The sequence below is a fragment of the Callorhinchus milii genome, unplaced genomic scaffold, assembly GCF_018977255.1.
Source record: "Callorhinchus milii isolate IMCB2004 unplaced genomic scaffold, IMCB_Cmil_1.0 Scaffold17, whole genome shotgun sequence".
In the NCBI taxonomy this organism is placed as follows: domain Eukaryota; kingdom Metazoa; phylum Chordata; class Chondrichthyes; order Chimaeriformes; family Callorhinchidae; genus Callorhinchus; species Callorhinchus milii.
The window spans coordinates 8,667,190-8,684,156 of record NW_024704758.1 but is presented as its reverse complement, the minus strand read 5'-3'; the positions used below and the strand labels follow the sequence as shown (position 1 = coordinate 8,684,156).

Below are 16,967 nucleotides of genomic sequence, written 5' to 3'. Positions count from 1 at the left end.
GAACTCCACCAGCTTAGTTATAAAGTGGGGGAATCACCCTCTTACCAGACGCCGAGTGTCAAAACCCATCTCAGTCGTGGCAGACGGATGCGGTTGTCAGGACAGCATCACTGCCATCCTGCGTCAATGAACCTTCCCAGTAAATCAGACAATAAGCCTTCAGGAATAAGTCTTGTCTTTAGGAAGTCCCCGACTGCAGTCAGCCACCTCCGCCGGAGGCAGCTAGGAGCAATCCATTTACATCCATACTGAAGCTAGGGCTACCATTAATATAATTGCAGCAATGGTGAAGGAGCACACTCTCTGTTAAGGCTGAATTACAGCAGCAGCTTTGCCATATGCTAAGATAATAGTTAATTGAAGCAGCTCCCTGTACTTTAGGAATGCATTGCAACTCTCTCCTCCTGCACTACAGCTCTGCGTGGCCTTAGCCACTTTGTCTTACAAGGGGGAGCAACTTTGAGGGGCTGTGGACCCAGACATAGAGGCAAGACAGAGCAACATGCAGACTTCTCCCAAATCAGTCAAGACAAAAGGCACTAAAAGCAACTTGGTGTAAAAGGTGGGAAGGCCAGTGCTGCCAACCCAGAAGTAACGTTATGCCAATTGGTTTTAAACACACATCCCCACTCGATTGATTCCACATGGTGTAAAATATACAAAATTTATATTTTACATCTGTATTTCCCAACAAACCTTAACGAATGTACCAGGAATTAATCAGGACAGGAGTGTTGTCTTTTGAAGAACGACACAGAAAGAAATCAAAAAAGTACACATTTATGTCTTGTAAAATTGCAACCCATTTGACAGGAAGCAGAGCAAAATGGAACTTGGATACCTGCTTCGTCACCAATTTCCATCGCTGCAGTTCAATGACAGCAACATTGCAACATCTACATGTCTCTCACACAAGTTCAAACTCAGCATTTCTTTACTGTGAAATTGATTAGTTCCACATTAACCCAGTTACTCAAATCACAGTAAGAAATGATTAATACAAATGCTTCATTTCATGCCAATCTTCCAGCTCAGACCGTGTGCATTTATGTGGTTTAAATCCTTTGGCATCAGATTGTGATTAGTTTATTAATATTCAGTGTTATTCCACTTGATGCCCCTTAAAGTCAACTTTACTTTAGTGATTTCTATCTATCAGACTCTTGGATGCTGAATATTTTGCCAGTAGCGTAACCGATAACAATCTTACAATATGCAACGAGTACACTCAGCCTTGATAAACCAGTGCACAATAAAGATCATTAACATCTAGATCAGAAGGTATCAATGCGCCATTATAAATATCATGCAACAAGGGCAAAGATTGCACTTCCAGGCAATAATAACAAAGGGTAGATTTCCCTTATTCCCAGTAAGAACCCAAATGATAGAATATATTTTTAACATATTATTTGAGTTCTTCATGACATAAAACAGATAGTGTACCAGAGAACAAGTTCAAGGCTATGCTCTAACATCAGTCTTTGCTTCTGTGGTTCATGAAATCACCTAAGCCTCCTGATTAGATCAAAGCCTTGCAATTCACTCCCTGGGCTGCCATTATCCACTGTATCCTTGGTGCAAAACAAAAGTTCAGGTTAATGTGACATGTGCATGTACTGATTGTTAATCTACTCACTCACTTCAGCTCAATCTACCGTAAGTGGAAGTAAGTTGTCATTTAAATGGAAATGCAAACTTAATGAGGCTGAATTCTTCAGAGGAAATTAATCCACGCTCCACCTTCATAACATTTGCATATTTAAATGCAGCACAGATGCACATTAGGGAATAGCAGACTACACATGGCGTGCACTCCGCTTGCTCAACGAAGAAGATTTGACAACATTAAATAAGATGGCCTGGTCTTGAAGGCTCGATTCACACAGGCCAGTGACTTCATTAATTGAAGCATCAGGGAGCCTTGGATTCTCTTTTCATACATAATAATAACAATGATAATCCTGGTACGTGATATAGGTATGTGGTATGATTTCATGTCAGGAAGATGTCTCTAAGCGCTTCAGAGTATTTACAGACTGTGAACTTTGAAGATGACCAATTTGGGCACAGCCAAATCCCACAAACAGTCATGAAGTGAATTACGACATGTATTCGTGTTACAAATCCTTCCTCTTTTTGTGCCGGATAAAACTTTTTAGCCCATTCGAGAGTTTCAGCACAGAAGGTGAACTAAGACGTTACGTGTTGTTTGCTGCTGATTCCTTTCTCCTCATTCTACTAGACTGAAATGCTACACACCTTTTGTTGCTTCTACTTTCTTTCATATGAAATTCCCAATTGTAGACCTTTGCTCGGACCCTAGGTGTAGCATTGCGGCCAGGTCACAGTCCTCAAGTTGGAGTGTGAACAACTCTTGAAATTTACTTTTCCAAACAAAAAAGCAACAGCATTCAATTTAATCAGAAAACCTTTCCATTTAATATGAATGGGATTTGCGACGATTTTTCCTGGAGCTACTTATTGCGCTCCATAGTATGATTAAAAAAAATTGAGAGGTCAGGTGAGGTCACGCCGTTTTAATATGTGGCAAAACGGATAAGGCTCCTGCCGGCAGAGATACTGTGACTCACGGCTATTTTTGCACCTCACACCAATAACAGCAGCTTCTGTTTTTGCATATGGGAAAATGTCAGAATGGTCCTCTTATATTAAAATATTAATATCAGCCTAGAGAGTGGCAGCTTGTGCTCCGAGTACAAAGTCTAATAATATCTCTCGCAGACCCTTTCCATACTCGCTGCAGTGGGTTTCGCCACTCGTGCTGTTAATGGATACAGAATTAGGAAGCTCCATTTATCACAAGAGAAATAAGAGCCTGAAGATACAGGCTGAAAGATGGGCTTTGCATCCACAATGTGTGACCACATGCCTTTCAGACTCGGTGCTTTATCACAGCTGGCTGCTAATTCACCCCAAATCGCACAAATACCCGTTCACACTTTACTCGATTCTACGGAGCGTGAAGATGTAGGTCACAAGGAAGGTGAAACTAGAGAGAGAGAGAGAGAGAGAGAAAATCACAGACGAGAGAAACCGGATAGAATGTGCAGGGCGGGCGCTGGAAACAAAAATAAGAATCCCTCGAAAGAACAGAAGCAGTGAGATTGCTTGCCTGCACATCTTTAGAATCCGTCTCACCGGCAGCAGAATCAGGGAGGAGAGCAACAGGCAATGAATGCACAAGTGTACCAGGCATCCATAGTAACCATACCCTGTGCCCAAATCATGGGTTTAAATCTTGGGCACACCCCTCTCCCCCACTCCCACGTCTACGGGGGGGTCTGTGTGACTCAATTTAGAATCAAAGAATGTTTACAGCACAGAAGGAGCCACTTCCTCTCCTTGAAGAAATGATTCATGCTGTCACAGTGTTGCGCATCACAGACATGGCAACTCTGAAATAGCATCTTCAAGGGGGAGCCTGGATGGACAGTGAGCTGGTGTGGGCAGTCCACTCAACCATGAGAATTACACAACCAACCCCCAGCTGAGATCAGGTGAGTCAACAGGGATCCAAGCCAAGTGCTTGTATCTGTAAGACTCAAATTGTAGAATGTATTGTACGTAGGAGGCCGTTCACCCGAGGCTATGGTTTGTCAACTGAGCCATCAGAGGAGTCCCAGGAAACACCATATTAAAAGGGTCAGGACTGATTATAGGAGAAATGACATAAAATTAAGGTGCCCACTAGCCCAACAGCACACACATTCACTAGATGCAGAGCTCAGGAGAAGCAGAGCTCAAACATATTGAACACAAAATACAGCGGACGCATTTTCTGGTTACAGAAATCCAACTTTAATGTTGAGCTTGAATTCTCAACAATTTACCAAATTTTGGACTCTCGAATATACTACATATATAAACAGTATAAATCTGGATCCAGGTGAGATTTCTTCCCATATACTTCCAGGACCAATTATGCAACAGACAAAAGATGTCCCTCACATCATCCTGCGTGCTATTGTTGCGTCCTCTCCAGTAAGTTTGTATAATCTATAACCATCTACGAAGGATTTCAAATTTGATTTAATTTTACAATTACAGTTTTTACAGTTATTTTCAATTTGACATTGTGTTAGTTTTGTTTAATATGATTAATTATTAATAATATAATTATTATTTAATAACCCCAACAGAAAACATTTCTCTGCAAATGCACCGAACAGAATGGAGCTGAGTTCCACATCAACAAATTCACTATAGGGAGTATACAGAGCAGAAAATTATCTTTCTTCCCTCCTCCAGACTCTAATGGGCCAAAATAAGGCTTCCAGGAGTGTTACTTTCTTGGTATCTTGCAGATTGCTGCTTGTTTTTAATCTGCATGATACACTCACCATTTTCTGTCTTGTCAACCCCCAGATAAGGCAGCCTGGAACTCGCTCAATCTTTGCCTCCTCCACATTTGCAATGACAGCTATCGGGTACGTTCGAACTACTGCCGTGGCTTTCTCTTCTCAGTGCCGAATTGCCTCTTGGACGCTTTCATTAGCTTTCCTTGCCCATTGCTCAATCAATCACTAAATTTCAGGCAAGAAGCTGGCAATTGCACCCCAGTGATGAATACGTTGCTGTGAGTATTAAAAGATAAGAACCCCCTCCCAACCAGAGTACAAAAGAGATATCCGGCATGTTTCTAAATGAGCATCCTTATCTCACAGTGTTGTGCCCTTGTCAGTCTCGTATGAAGCGTAAACATGCCATTTTTCAGTAAAAAAGGCATTTTGTCCTTTAATGTGATGTTACATTTAATAAAATCAAATGCTCGAATCCAAAGCAGAGCACAGAAGCATTACTGCCAACCATACTAATGTGTGCTTTATTCAGGCTGTCTCTAAGCCTGGTAGAATCATATTTGACATCAGTTTAACAAGAGAGAGTGCAAACAGGCAACAGGGGAAATAGATATTTGATGACATTGCTGAAATTGCTCCAGTAAAAGCCTTCTATAAGGACCACCTCTGGGTCTGACTTCAGGCAGCCTCTTGATAATAATAATGATTCGTGCATTTGATTTGAACTTCATCATGTTGTTAAGATGTCTCAAAGCGCTTCACAGGATATACTATAAAATGGATTGACTGTGCACTGGGTGAGGATATCCGGACTGAGGATACCCTCACTCTAACATGACACTGATAATTTCAAATGGAATCGCTTAGTTAAACAGTTCGAGTGGGGACTCCTACTGGCAACTGGAAATCAGTCACCGTCGACTTATTTGATTTAATATCTTATAGATATTGGTGACACAGGTGTAGAAATGCACTTGTTTAAATCAATCTCTTTTACAGTTCGAAGGGCACCATTTGCCATGCCAGTGAATTACCACTGACAGTTCTCTCTGCCTTGCAGAGCCCAAGGCAGCAAGGTTACAATTCATCTTAAAGCACTGAGGTTATTTCCACAGTAAAACCGCTGAATCGCGAGCTGCAGACGCCAGGTCACGTTTCAACAGAGCAGAATTCCTGAACCGCTCGCGTGGCGGGGAGAGAAAAGAGCAGGGACTCGAAACAGCTTTTTCAAGACAGGAGAGACAAATGCGATGATAACTTAAGTGACCCGATGATGGTGCATTCGGTGCAACGAGAGGGGCAGCAGATTGCACACTGTCCAAAGGTCGGCTGTTAATATGGATCAGGTGTTTGCAAAACCAAAAATGGGCCTTGTACATTGCTATGTTTTGTACCTCATTCCTAATGCAAGGATTATTATTATTATTATTCCGCAGCATCCTGGCTGATATATTTCACAAAGCCTTAAAGTTTGGCAATTCATCTTCATGACCCAGATCCTTTTTATTTATATTTCCTATCATCTAAGTGGGGGGGAAGAGGGAACAAGAAAATGAAATCTCTCTCAGGAAGGGAGTAATGATTAAACCAAGTATTTTCATCCCAGTATGGAAATCACCCTGGCATGACATGCCTGAATGCCCACAACAGGCAATGAATGCGCTGGGCTCCTGTTTTTCATAATGTTGCTGTGGCCCAAAGGAAAATATCCTGCAGTTAAGGATAGACGACACACGTCTTCAATCACTTTCCACTTCAAATTTTGCTCCTATTTTGAATTGTGATTAATCAAAACATCAACCATCCTTGATTTTACAATACTTTTCATCACAGCTGTCATCCGCTTGCCACTTACTGTGAAGCTGTGCTTCTGATGGAACCTTTCCCTGGCTCACTTCATTGATGTCAAAGGCTTTTATTGCAGCTCTCATCGGTAAAGTTGGATTTCAAATTCTTTTGATTTTCTACTTTTATTTTCTCATTAATTCCCCTACCCACCCACACCCCCACCCCCACACACACACAAATACTCTCTCCTCCCCCCCACTCCCTTTCCACCCTCCCCCGTCCTCCTCTCTTGGAGAGGTATTGCTGTGGTACTGTTCCAACAGACGCCCTTTGTTACTGAACCCAGTGTGCGAGTCCACGCTGCAAGCAGTTATGTGGAGCGTATCTCAGTGTTATTACTTAATGGCCACAAGCACACTTTCCCGCTGAGATCCTGAAACATGACCCTGGCTGTTCCCACCCTGCCAACCCCTAGCCACCCCAGCTAAGATCAACGCCTCAGGACGGACTGGGATTTCACTTTGTAACCTTGTAATCTGTTTGGCCCAGTGTTACAATAAACAGTGTCTTTACCCAGTTGACCATCAGTTGACTTCTAGCTGGACTATTTGGCCTGCATGGGAACCTTGGTCTCATAGGAACTCCTAACTGTGTAAAAGTAGTTCCTTAGAAGTCAGACACGTCATTAGGAAAGTTATGTATGAAAGATCAATGACCCCACAATTCATTCTATTGAAATCAATACAGTGGCACTCTCACCAAAACAAGACAAGCAGCTCCTGGAATAATCAGAATCCAATTTGATAGGTGTTTTGAGGTTTTAAAATAGAAGATTTGCTGATTCTCCCACAAGACGATTGCTTTTTAATTGTGTGTTGGCTTGTGCTTCAGCATGTCAGGGACTGGAGCCAATATTCATAAAAGAAAATATATTTGGAAAGAAGCTGAGGAAGGTCATAAAATTTTCAGTTCCTATGGATGGAAGTAAGCAAAGGGCTGCCTCTAAATAATATTTAAATATGGTTTCAGATTATATCTGTCCTTTGCCTCTTGAGGGCAAATATTTAAATGGTAAAATCATTTTTCAATATTCAACAGAAATAAACAACCCATGAAGCATATTGAAAAATGCACCTCTTTACATACCAGTTAATAAAATCTCATCTGAATTTCGTATACATATGCAGCATCCTTCAGGGCTATTGATGGCTGAAACACACTCACAAAAAAAATCAAACATTTATTTGGTCAATTATGTAAATTCTAATTCAATAAATGCATCGATTTGTGGCTGATGCACGGGTGTGCAGTTGTGAATGCTGTCCATCAAGGCTGTACTTCACTCGTCACAAGACTTCAATTGTTCCGCACAATGTTATTCATAAACCATTTTTTCAAAGGACTTTCATAGGTCATGGCGTCCCCTCGATAGCTCAGCCAGTTTATTCAGTGAATAGGTGAAGCTAGAGATTCAAGGATGAATTCTAATCTATTTATGGGACCTCAGCCAGCGAGACAGTGGAGGTGCAACAATGGGTCTCAATGCCTCAGGTCAGGGAGGGAAAAGTCAGCAGGGTTTCCTGCTGCTGCTGCTAGGCTTCCTCTGACAAGCCTTCTCCCCTCCCTTGAAAAACATGCCCCAATCCCAGAACCAGAATTTTCCACATTCCAGGACAACCATCTTAGTGGCCCGATTGATGCCACTTTGTGTTGGAGTGGTGATAATTTCCAACAGTGTGCACTAGAGTGGATTGCAAATATAGGTCCCAAACACAATACGACAGCCTGTTGAACACCAAGATGTCTGAATAAATATAAATCACTGAGTGGCACCCTATCTGTGATAGCAACCTAGACCAATATTGGAGCATGTCTCTGACTAAAGTTTATCTTTACTTATAATAAACAGACTATTGAAGAACATCACTGGATGCTCCCCTTCTTATTGATGGAGCCAACCACATGATCACAACTCAGGGACAATACAAAGTACCGTAACACCAACTATAGCGTGTGGCAACGCGTCTCCATGGATGTTGAAACAGTATCTCAATGACTTCCCTTGCTGAATGAGATGTCGAGGCTGAATGGTTCTGTTAACCAAATGAAACCCGAGCATCAATCCTCAAATGTACAAACATCTTACATCAAATCAACTTTCTAAACATTACAAATTGGATCATTAATTGAAGAAAGCCACATCTAATTCCTGTTTTTGTTATTACAACAGGATTTAATTATTAAAAATGATAGCGTCAAGTACAATGCCTATAATTTCCCTGTGCAACGGCAGCTCCAACACAGAGTTATAGATGTCTGCCACAAGGTGTCACCCTACGGATGCAACTGAGTAGGCAAATACTGATTGTTCTGGACAACAATAAGTGTCAAGATTAAGTAAGGAAAGGGTGGCTCAAATAGCCACTTGGTCTGTTGGAATTTATAACAAATATTTCTGCATAATCTGTCGTCTTGTGGAATTACACAGTATAGCCTATGCAGAAGAGTGTTTTTACTCAGGAATAGAGGTCTGCCCCCCACCCCCATCCCCCACCCCCCTCCCTTTGGGAAGTAAATCTAGTAAATCCTCAACGTATATCCTCAATAACCACAGACGAACATTTGGCGTTTACTTTTACGTTTACTCAGGTTAAATCAGCATCATCTATCCTGACTGCAGTTTGCCTTGGTAGGAATGCGGGCAAATTCACATCAGTTATATTATAAACAGGGTAGTCCATGCCCAGGCAATGCAAAGCTCACTGTTTAAAAAAAAACTGGAAATCTGAAATAAAATTCAAAATGCTGTGTAAGGGACATTCCTGAAATGTTAATTTTCTCTGTTGTATACAAATTGACTGTTGTGTTCATCTCAAACATACAGTCACTACACCTTACAGTGAATCCTAAGAGATCCTCCCAATGTGAAAGCGTGCATCAAAAGCAAGGATTGTTAAAGTGCTGATTGACATTCTGATACAGCATATTAATGTACCAAGAAGTGTGTCAAACAGCCAAGGCTCTGAACTTCATGCCAATAAAAGTGACTGTCCAAACCATCAAATCCAAAGAAAGAAATCATGGCATTAATAATAATAATCCTTGCATTTGATATAGCGCCTTGTCACATCTTCAAGATGTCTCAAAGCACTTCCGTAAAGTGGATTGACTGTATATTTTGTGTGTGAAACGCACGGTGATAGGTTTCCAATTGTGTCAGGCATCCGACTGACCTCCCCGCCCCCCAAAAATACGTCCACAACAAGGAAGATTCAATCTATTCTCAAAGTATTTATCACTATTTTAAATTGTACGGGATCTAAAAGCAAATTGCTGCTTCTGTCTTGACGTGATTGCTTTCGACAATCATTTGTTCCACATTAACCCAAATGAAGAGAAATATATATTAAAAAATAAGTCTACATCGGTGGGTTTCATGACACGTCTGCACAATTAAAATATATTGCATTACCTAGGTTTTGCAGACTCACATCTCCCACACAACCCCCTGGGGCAAATGGTTTCAATGAGGAAAAGCCATTAATGCTATTTCCCATTAATATTCTGAAAACGTTTGGCACCAAAATTAAAACTGTAATAATTACTTTACATTTAATGGGATATCACAATGACAATGAACTTAATTTGGTCACCATCCAACTGATCATTCGCACATCTTATCATGCTCTGCAACTTGTGAAAGGTCATCGCTATATTCGCACTTGATATCATCCCACATACATCCTTGAAACGACACACTTCCAAACGGAAAAAGAGGTCATGAATTATGAACCAATAAGTTGAAAAGTATCCTTTTTAATTGCAACAGAAAAATCCGCAACATTAATTTCCTACGAGAGAACTTCAGGTTTACAAGTTAAAAGCTCTACTTCTGATGGATTAGATATACCAAACATCTCCGGATCCAGGATCACTGGAGATTGAACAGCGCCGGATGGACCAGTGATAGTAAAGCGCCACATTACTATTCAATAACCTTCAGTGGACAAACTATCCAGGAGAGTGCTGTTATACTATAGAGGGGAAAAAGCATAGGTTTTGACTGATCAAAAGGGCTCCTTCGGAACTCAAGGGGTTAATCAGTAATGCGTGATACCTATAGTGAAATCCTCTATACATTCATTACGCAAAACATATGCGATTTTGTGACACATGATGATGGTATTGAAGTGCAGGCAAGATACCCTGGCAGAAAGGGGCACTGTCTGTTTTATTAATGTGCAGAACTTTGCATTCACTTATTTTCCAGCACAGCTCACTGGACACAAATTTATACTCCTACGGTTACCTTAGCTCAACGTGATTGATGGCAAGAACGAGACCATAGTATGGCTCACTTAACTTTCAATACTACTATACATAGTTCTTGTCTAAAGTGCATTAATACTTTATGAATCAGAAGTGCCCGCCATTTAATCATTACTGTACAAGATTTCCAGTCCCATCTGTTATGCAGATCATGGGGGGAAAATGGCTCTGTGTGCAAGGAGGAGAATAAACAACTAAAAGAGGATGTTGTTCAAAATGTTCCACTATCAATATTGATATGAAACTCTTTCAAAATGCAATTACCATGGAGCCAAGGCATTGAATGCCGCCAATGTCCAGCTAACATTATCTATTATCTATATTTTCTAATAAAGTTTACTGAGCAACACTTTTTTACAATCAAATTTTCATGTCAATTCTTCTAACTCTGTACATCATCTAACTTGCATTTGCAGGAACAATGAATTTGCTAATATATTTGTGTCAAATGTCATTCACTGCATAGCCCCCATCTCTGCAATTGCTCAAGCAGTCTCACCTAATGAGTGGCCTCAGGCCTTTTCTGTACGATTTCTCCTATGAAAGGGTTGCGAGGCCACTTTCCTGCATGTGTAAGTATGTGTGTGTGTGTGTGTGGGGGTGAGGGGGGGGGGGGGCGGGGAGGAGGTTAGGTAGGGGGAAATTGGACAAGAGAAAAAGAAAAATCATGCCTCAAGGTCTTTTTGCTCCAATTCAGATATTAATTTAAATAAAGAATGCAATTGCATCGAAAATATTCCAGGTCCTGTGTCTAATCTGACTTATCACTTATAGTATAGACATCAGGTCCATTCTTTGATGACTGAAACAAGTCAGAAGGTATTGCAGTGGCTGACATGACATGAGCTGTTCCTCCACTATATTTTGCTTTGGCTCTGGTCCTATGATGTGCAACAATAAAACAATTTATTTCAGGAGACACCAGCGAATGCATCTTTCTGGCGGATGGAGCTTTCTATGATTCAGTGATCATTGCTTCGGCTTGCCTTGTTTTCGCGTATTTACTCTTGAGTACGGATCGCGTAACTGCAATCCTCAAGAGACCGGGGTCTACCTAATTCATCACAGATTCATAACCTGGCAAGGACATGCTTCAACAGCAACTGGATGAATGGGGAACCCGGGGTCCTTTACTGAGAACACACAAACCACAGAGCCCACAAGGCACAGTCCAGTGCCCACACGTGACAAGAGTGCAGGCATGATTGGGCTAAGGTACCTTACATTAAATGATAAAAACGATGTGTGTGCACATATGTTGAATGAACTTTAAGATGAATGCTTTGGAATCAAACCAGCCATCTAATGAATGTGGGATAGGAATTTCTTGTGCGAATCAGGACAACTACTATCCTATTGTCAGATTGTTTGTTTAGTAAATTCAATTTGATCTAGTTTTGTTCAGGAAGATTTACCAACTCAGCCAACAATCACTTAAGATCGTAGCCCAGCTGTGCAGAGAGTCATCAGGTTAACAGCCCCACACTGTGCAGAGGTTGACCAAGATGCTGAATGTTGGTAATGCCACAGTGCAAGCAAACACCAGCTCCTTCTCAGTGTGGTAATTTTATAATAATTATAATAATAACCCTTGCTTTTAATACAGCACTTTTCATGTTGGGAGAATGTCTCAAAGTGCTTTACAGGATTTAAAGTCTATTGACGTGAAAGGCGTTATACGAATGTAATTTTGTTGTTGTAGTGAAATGTAAGGTATAATGACTGTGCATTTTGTAGGCAAACATTTGTGCATGACAGGAGAAACTCCCTTCTCCTTTCAAATAGTGTCGTGGGATCTTTAATGTCCACCTGACAGGACCCCGATTTTTAACATCTTGTCCGGCTAGCATCTCCAACACTATAGCACATCCCCAGCACTGCATTGGAGCATAAGCCTAGACTACATGAATTCAAACTCATGACATAGGGCTTGAACCTTCAAGCTTGATTCAAGAGGCCAGAGTGCTTCCAATTGAGCCGACATTAGTAAGTCCCAAAACTAGGAGGCATCCAATTCCGCGTCTCAGTAAATCACAAGTGTACTATCTTGATAAAATTGCACTTGGCAAACTGTATTGGGAAAATCAGACATGAAAGCCACACATTACTTTCATCGTAATGATGTGAGATACAACTCAATGATTCTCTTTGCCAGGGATTTCCATCATTGCAGCAGGTTTGGTCAGAGAGGAGCAAGGTTTTCTGAGCAACGTTTCGCAGGTGATGACCCATTTAAAGGGTCGGCTATCATTACCTTGAAAGCTGTTGACATAAGTAACAAAGTGAATCAGTCTGCATTCGGACCATTAAACCTACATTGGTATTTTTCTCAACATGAATCACCAGTCTACTCCCCCTCTCCTGTACGGCCCTCATGTACATTAATATACCTCTTCTTCAAGCATCTATCTAATTCCCCTTTAAAAGCTGTAACATGAGTAAAGGTTTCAGTAATGAACGTCTCAGACAGACGGAAAAGTCTGCCCTCAAGGTCACCGCTATCAAGACGGAGAATTTACCGTAAATTCGTCTCTCTCTGGACATCTATCTGTGACCATCAGCAAAACTCTGCTGACTTGAAGCCAGCTTTTATGCCAAACGAGTTCAGCAATAAAAGCAAACAGCCGCATCTTGTTTTCTTTCTGAAAGTCCTCATCTGATGACACTGTTATCTAGAATCACATTCCCAGCCAAAATAAATAATCAGTGAATCCTGCCGAGGCACTGTGCATCTGTTTCTCAGGTCCTCTCCAGCTACAAGTTCCAGGTGCAAATTCATAGACTTTCGTTTACTCCCTCCCCTCCCTGTGAGAAATTCCTTTTGCTGCCGTGAGCAGCAACTTTGATGTTGATGCACGCTTGCAATGGGATTAATGCAGCAGGTACTCCTGGCAGCTCCCAACAACAATAATAATAAACCTGCATGGTGATTGTTGGCAGATGTTGGGAGTCCGTACTGTAGTGGTTAGCGCACTCGCTTCGCAAGCGAGAGAACCTGGGTTGAATTCCTGGGCAAAGCGCAATCTTAGGCAAGTTTCCTTACTCCACACGCCTCTGGTTCACTTTACAGTATATTCTGTGAAGTGCTTTGAGATGTCTTAACAACGTGATAATGGATTATATCAAATGCAAGGATTATTATTATGAGTCGTGGCATGTGTGTACTTGGGGCTGGGGGAGAGGAGAGGGGGTCGTGGTATTTCAGCCGTGTCCGATTCGGTTTTTACTCAATATTCACACAGTTGGGGTCATTAGAGCTAATCCTGACCATTTTTTCCCCTTTCCTACTCCAGAATCTCCAGGTCTCTATTGCTTACAAGAACACCCAGGGGTGATATCTTCACAGGACACTGGACAATTGACATGTTTCTTTATTCAGCTTCTAACACTTTCACTAGGTTTTAGGTAATCTGCTTGTTGTTCGATTTTTTTATTTTTCCACAGTTCCTTTGTCCACGCTACTGGAAGGAAGATCGATGGCTCAAGGTGTTCTACTATTGCGTAATCTGCAGAGCTAAGCACAAACTGCACAAAGTATTGTCAGGGAAGCCGGGTTTATCCCACTGGCTCCACATTTCTTTCAGTCAGGCTCAATACCAAAATCGTGCATTTGTTTTAAATGTTCCTGAAGAGTCAGCCACCCATTTATTCCACACGGGTGTGAATACCACAGTACAATGAGAAAGCATAGGTTTAGAATTGCAAACGGTAATGTCAGGAAGTATTCTTTACCCAGCGGGTGGGTAACTAATAACTGAATCAAGTTGCCAAGAAGGGTAGCTGAGGCTAAGACATTTAAGAAACCGCTTGATGCTCTGATAGGAAGATGGTAGGATGAGTATTCTGGATGAGATCAGATGGGCCGATGGGTCTCCTTCATCCAAACCACTCTGGTTATCGATCTTGTGACTCATAAGCAGGGCTTCAGAGTAAACTGTGCCATCTGAGTTCTCATTTGCTCTGTACCAAAATCCCACCAATTCACTGCCTAATTCATTGTAAGAAAACAACATAAATGGACGTTGCACTAGAAACAAACACCAAGTACGGAAACGAGACTATAAAAAAANGATTTGCATCGAGTACAAGATTTTTTTTTGCCTTTTGCATCAATAAATATATTTTTCATTGATGCACAGCATTCCTTCGGAGTACAAGGATCATTTTAGTTTGTCATTCACAATCACACCTCGAAAGTCAACACAAGGCATTGTGAATTCCACAGCGCACTGAAGCCATGCTGGGTTTGCCAGATTATTATGTAGGGAACTTTGAGATACAGTTTGGATATAACAGATCAATAAAGTAACTTCAGAATTGTTCACAAAAACATGTAAATTACATTCTTGCTTTCTTCTTCTACTAATCAAAAATGCTTGTTATGAAGTGAAATGCTGCATCTCTTTAGCTCACACAGCAGTACGTTCTTCTGTCACTGCCATACAGGAACTAAAATTCCTCTTTAGATGCACAATACATTGAACTAATGTGAGATGACAGTGTTGAATATGAAGATTCTCCAGATTTTTCACAAATATAATTCCATTAGATACAACAGGAGTTTTCTGCAGCGTTTCAAAATACAATTGTTTTTATTGAGTTCTCATTACGCTTTTTTTTAATAAGGTGATGTAACGGCATTTTGTTCCGTGCTTGTATGGTTTAGCAATTATAAACAGGAGCTGTGACTATTCTTATTTTCAGATACCTTGAATTTCAATCTTTCACGGGCCTCCCAGTCTAATGAATCAATGTTGCGCGTTTTCGAGCCCCTTTATAATACATGCTTGAACGCAACAGTACATTTTGAACAATTATTAGTCATAGCTGCTTCTGGTACATACAAAGTAAATCCATCAATTTAATGGTAACGATTCTCCGTGAAATTTGTATTTCACATGGGCTCCAGCTGCAGTGTCATCAACTGAAGGGGAGTTACATAAATATGGCAGGGCCGTATCCCAATCGCTTCATGTTGAAACTGCAATCTAACAACAAAATTACATTTGTATAGCGCCTTTCAACAACAACAGATTGCAGGGTAGCATCTCAGAGCGCTTAACAATGCCGGAGCTTGACTCTGAGCCTGGGGGAGCGGGTTGTAAGCAGTCAAACAGGAAAGTTTTCAGGCAGGACTAGAAAGAAGGGAGAGAGGGGTCAAGGCGAAGGGATTGAAGGAGTGTATTCCAGAGTTTTGGGGCATAGTGGCTGAAACACGATCTCCGATGGTGGGGCAGCGGGTGTGAGGGACGAGCAAGAGACCGGTGCCAATCAAGCGAAGGGAACAGGTGGTGGATTGGGGAGTGAGGAGGTCAGAGAGGTAGGGAGGTGCCAGGGAGTGAATGGATTTGAACACGAGAGTGAGGATCTTGAAGTCGATCAGTTCAGTGATGGGGAACCAGTGGAGCCTGGGCCAGAACTGGTGAGATGTGGGTATTTGGTCCGGGTCAGTATGCGGGCGGCAGAGTTTTGAATGAGCTGGATCTTGTGAATGGTGGAGCTGAGGAGACCGGCGAGAAGTGCGTTGGAGTAATTCAAGCGGGAGGTGACAAACGCATGCACGAGGGTTTTGGCTGCATTTGGGGTAAGGAGGCGGGTAATGTAGCAGAGGTGGAAGAAGGCGGTCCTGGTCAGGGACCGGATGTGGAGGAGGAAGGACAGTTGAGGGTCGATCCGGACTCCTAGGTTGTGCACTGGTTCGGTGAATCTGAGGGAGAGCCCAGGGAAGTTAAGCAGTTTAGATCCGCAGGAGTGAAGGCGTTGACGAGAGCCAAGGAGTATGGGTTCCATCTTGTCCATATTCAGCTGCAGGAAGTTTACACTCATCCAGGCCTTGATGTCTGCCAGCCAAGGACTGGAGGAGGCAAAGTAGATTTGTGTGTCATCCGCACACATGTGAAAGTTTACCCGTGTCTGCGGATGACATCGCCCAGAGAGAGCATACAGATAAGAAAAAGAAGAGGGGCAAGGATGGAGCTCTGAGGTACCCCGCAAGTGACCAAGTGGGAGTGAGAGGGGAAATCATTTGCTAAGATGAAATGGAGGCAGTCGGTTAAGTAACACCACCTATCTTATGCCCCCCCACCCCAGCCCCCCTTCATTTTAGCAGGACTTGTAGTGTGCTGTTAACGCAGTTGTTCCGAGAATTTCGCAGTCAAGACAAACATTCCAAACAAAGTCATACTTTTCCACTAGGAGAGGTACGCATTCCCTGACATACAAACATTCGTACAACATTCCAATGTTGCCATGTGAGTGGAAAGCAGAAGACTCGAGATGCTCGTAAAAGCACAGAAATTGCAATAATGTGGAGCCCAACAAAGATCACATGAGAGGTTCAGATGAAGAAGGCTCTTCGACTGATTTAATCTAATTTTTCCAATATGTCAACCGCCCCCCCACTCATGGGTCTCTACCAGTCTCCTGGTTACCAGTTCCAGGTGTTAGTTACTCTCCGGGTAAAGAAATACTTCCTAACATCTGCCCTAAAATTGCCCTCTATAAATCTGAATTCGTGCAACTTGTTCT

General features: G+C 41.9%; 1 protein-coding gene across 3 annotated transcripts in view; it reads right to left on the bottom strand.

The window, feature by feature from the left end:
• The window catches only part of brsk2b (BR serine/threonine kinase 2b), a 303,448-nt gene that overhangs the window by 54,469 nt on the left and 232,012 nt on the right, over positions 1-16,967 (bottom strand). The gene's annotated exons all lie outside the window — the stretch shown is intronic.